Source organism: Miniopterus schreibersii (genome assembly GCF_964146895.1).
Source record: "Miniopterus schreibersii genome assembly, chromosome: 18".
Lineage (NCBI taxonomy): Eukaryota > Metazoa > Chordata > Mammalia > Chiroptera > Miniopteridae > Miniopterus > Miniopterus schreibersii.
Window position 1 is genome coordinate 5,255,550 of NC_138121.1, and position 4,671 is coordinate 5,260,220.

Sequence of the window (4,671 nt, forward strand, 5' to 3'; positions counted from 1 at the left end):
CCCTCCCCAGCTCCTCCCCCGCCGCGCCATTGGCTGCTCTGAACCCGGTCCGCGGCTCTTATTGGCCTATCCGTCTGCCACTTCCGAGAGAGAGGCGGGACCAGAGACGAAGACTTGGAAGGCCGGGGGGGAGGGGGGATACCGTGGAACACCCCCCCCCTCCCAGCCACGCCCCTTGCCGCCTGCTTTCTCAGCAGTGTCGCCAGCCTGGCCGCTGGCCGGCCTCTCTCGCGACGTTCAGATCCACCCAGTTAATTCTGTTCCTCATACCCCAGTCCCCACCCTCCAACCCCCACCCCCGCTCACCCCTCCATTTCCTACCCCCGGTTGGGCCCCTTCGATCTCCAATGCCACCCCCTCCAGTGGCCCCCGCTCTGCCTCCTGTCTCCCCTTCCTTACCCACCAGCACTGGGGAGCCCCCACTTCTCCCCGCCACCCCCACCGCACCCCGGTTCTGCAGACTCTCCGTCTGTGCCTCACCACTGCGCCTTCGTCCCGTCTCTGCCTTCCGCCCTCACCCCTCCATCCCGCCCCCTCCTCCGGCCGGCCTCCTCTGCAGCCCCAGCCCTGCCCGCTTGCCCCTCTACCTCCCTTGTCAGGTTCCCAGTGCTCAGTGTCAAGTTCACGGCAAGGAAATATGTAAAATGCAATCACACCCACTTTTTAAGAGAGCAGAGAAATGGTATCTTTCTGCCAGTGAAATAAGGAGGGAGAGGGTGCAAGGTCACCAAGGAGCGGGGAAAGAACTGCAATTGGGTAGGAAGCAGGGTGTTGGGGCTCGCCTGTGTGTGTGTGTGTGTGTGTGTGTGTGTGTGTGTGTGTGTGATCTGAGGCTGACCAATATTCTGGATGCAGCTTGCGGCAGGGAAGGGGACACTATAGCAGAAATCTGTAGATTCTGCCCACCCAGCCTCCTACCCGGTGTTCTTCTGGGGAACCCGTTCCCTCCCCGTCAGTCTGTGTAATTGGAATAGGGCCACAGCCCCACCAGCTCCAGGGCCATAGGATCCTGACCCAGCCGATCAGTTTATTCTTTCTCCCTGGGTACAGTGACCGGTTCAGGGAAGGCATGTGCCCTAACCCAGCCCAGCGAGAACCGACCCTGAGACATCTGATGCAACTATCAGAAAAGAGGTTTCCAATTTCTGCGGGGGTTGCCAAGCTGGTGGGAAGCGAGCCAGAGCTGATGGGGCTCCCCTGCCACCAAGAAGGGAGAGGATTTATGAGATGAAAGTCAATACAGAGGAAAGCAGAAATGAAAGTGTGTGCAGGACGTTCTTGACACCAGCACTGGGGAGCCTGGATTGAGCCATACCTGAACTCCGATTTAATTCTTAGAACCTTTATGATATTTTGTTTTGTTTGTTTTTGTTGTTCTTCTTATAAATGTTGCCTTACTTATTTACTGTGTGCTTAGGTTAGTTTCAGCCTATTTCATCTGCTTGCACCCAAAAGAACCAAGAGATAAACAGAGAAAATCTCTCCCAAGCCTCTGTGTGGGGCATGTGGAGTGTGAGAAAATGAGAGGCCCAAATTAGAAAGGGCTGCAGGGGAAGCGGTGCGCTATTCTGGGAAGCAGGGGCTATCCAGTCATGGCAGGTAGCCAACCTGAGGGATTTGCAGTGCCCAAGGAAAACTGGCGCTTGGTACACACACATTAAAGCAGGACTAAGACATATATATACACACACACACACACGAATGCACCAGACATCTATGATCTGGGTTAGCATTAGACTCCACCCTGAAGGAGATGGGAGCACGGGAGGCTTTTGAGCAAGAAAGTAACATCTGAGTTGAGTTTAAATGAAGTCCTCTGCCCCCTCAGGTGGGAAAGAACAGGAAGGTCTCTAGCTTACAAAACAAACCACCCCAACGAGAAGATTTATCTTGTTCATGAACCTGCAATCTGGGCAGGGCTCAGTGGTGACAGCTCATCTCTGCTCAGCATCAGCTGGAGCAGCTTAAAGGCTGCGGCCTGGGATAATCTGGAGCATCCTCACTCACCTGCCTGGCAGTCAATGCTGCCTGTCAGCTGGGACCTCACCTGGAGGCTGTGGCTGTAACATTTGCCTGGGACCTTTTGTGTGGCTGCTTGGGCTTCCTCACATCATGGTGGCTGGGTCCCAAGGGAGAGGGGAAGGGAGCAGGGAGACAGGCAGAAGCCGTGTCTCCTTTGCGACCTAGCCTTGGAAGTCATGCAGTGTCACTTCCATTCTTTTTGTAAAAGGCAATCACAACATCCTGCCCAGCTTCCAGGGGGAGGCTAGTTTCCAGAGGAAGCACAGGCGAGACCAGAACTATTACTGTGGCCATTTTGGAGAACTATCTGCCACACCCTTAATAGGACAATGTCTTGGAGCTCTGCCTATGAGCAGTACCGTGGAGGTGGATCTTTGGCCTTGGGATACTGAAGAAGAAACACTTATCAACAGGAAAGAGAGTTCAGCAAAAAAAAAAAACCCAGAACCATGCACACACCCAGTTCTGATAGGTCACTGGCTCTGGTTATTGTCTCCTGGACATCTGCTCAGACGTTTTACCTGCTGATGTTCACCTCTGTATGACTCGCCCTCCCTCCTGCCAAAGGTTGGGGGGAATTTCTCCAAACCTATCTACGGCTACCTCTTCTGATCTGATTTTATCTCTGCTCTCTCTTCCCCTGACTGCTCATAATATGCATTTACAAGGGCCAGCTGGCATTCCTGGAGCACTGCCAAGGGCAGAAAATCCCTCCAAACTCAAGCCAAGGCCAACCTGGAATTAGGTGATGGAAATAAACAGCTCGAGCCCTGAGCAGCTTGCATGGGTCGTGTGCCAAGTGCTGTCCTAAGCCCTTTGCATTCCTGCTCTTACTGGGACATCATGATGGCCCTGTTGGGTGAGCTCCACTATTGTCCTGTAGTGCAGCAGTTCTGATCCAGGGCCCTGGAGCCAGCTTGCTGGGGCTCAGATCTTGGCTCCATCACTCGTTGATTGTGTGACCATGGGCACGTTACTTAACTTCTGTGACTCACAGAGTCATTTCTGACAAATGCATTTGATAAAAGATACTATCCCCTGTAGTATGTTGGGTTATTGTTTCCAAATCTCCACTCTCTTTGTGTTAAGAATGCTCATTTTTGCCCAGCTGGGCGTGGCTCAGCAGTTGAGCGCCGATCTAGGATCCAGGAGATCAGGGTTCAATTCCCGGTTGGGGCACATGCCCGGGTTGCGGGCTAGGCAGCCGATCAATGGCTCTCTCATCATTGATGTTTCTGTCTCTCTCCCTCCCCCTCCTTTCCTCTCTCTGAAATCAATAAAGATATATTTTAAAAATATATATATATATATCCACAACGGGCTTTAAAAAAAAAAAAAGAATGCTCATTTTGAAGCTTGGGAGACCTGGGTCAAATCCAGGCTCTGCCATTTACATGTTGTATGGCATGGGAAAGTTACATTGTATCTCAGTGATACAGTTTTCCTCTTCTGTACAGTGGGTGTCATGAAACTCCCTACATTTTAGAGACTGTGGTATGGATTTAATTAGATCAGGCATGTGAGTGCTTAGTATAGCCCTTGGAACCTGGGGAGTTCAAAATATTGAACACCATTCACTCATTCATTCATTTGCTCATTTTTAATTATTAAAGTTTTTTAACTTACAGTGCACATTCAATATTATATTAGCTTTAGATGTGAGGAGCTCCTCTTTCCCGCAGAAACATGAAGCGTTTGAGGCCAGGAGCCACCCTGGGTCCAGCTGGGCTTTCCTATCATCTGTGTCACACCCACGTGCCACCTTTCCAAAGCCCCAGCGAGCACATCTGGTAAAGGACTGTAGATGGTATTTTTCTCCTGTTTCTCCTCTATATTATGGATAATATATTGCAATGATTTTGAGATTAGAAATTATATAACAGTGCAAGCAAGTTACGCTGTGTGTGAATTTCATTTCACAACAATGAAGGGAATATTGTAAAACATTTATTTATTTTTTTTAAAGGGAAGATACTAGGTTGAAGAGAGTTAAGGGCAGAAATTCAAAGCCAGTGGTTCCAAAAGTATGGTCGCCAACCCCTGGGGGTCATGAGATCCTTTCATGAGGTCCACAAGGTCAAAATAGTCTCATAAAAATAGTGAGAGGTTATTGGCCTTAATCTTTCTCCCGGTGTAAGGTGAAGTCTTCCAGAGGCCAGGTGAATGTGATGATGTCATCGCTCTGATATTAACATGTAATGGATTTATTATTGGGATTTTAAAAATAATCTTTAAATTTTCTCAGTTTGAATTTATTTAAGGTAAATATGAATAGCTATTGAGTGGTGCTCTGGTGCCGGCCCCTACTGGCTGCAGAGAGCCAAATATTCAATGTTTAAGCATGTGAGCCAGTTATTAAATCTTCGGTAGCTTGAAATGGGCCATGGTGGGACTATTTTCACCACAGAAACATTATAGCTTGGGGTTAATTATCCCTCAGAGAGCTGATTTATCAGTACCCCTTACTGTATATAACCCACATAACCAAAAATTCTTTGGGGGTCCCCAACAATTTTTAAGACCATAAAGGAGTTCTGATACCAAAACATTTGAGAACCACTGGTCTATTTCAACTAAAACCAGTCGAGCCCTAACCTAAGCCTGACACGCCCTCTGGTGGTACAAATTAGGATGGTTGCAATGATACGC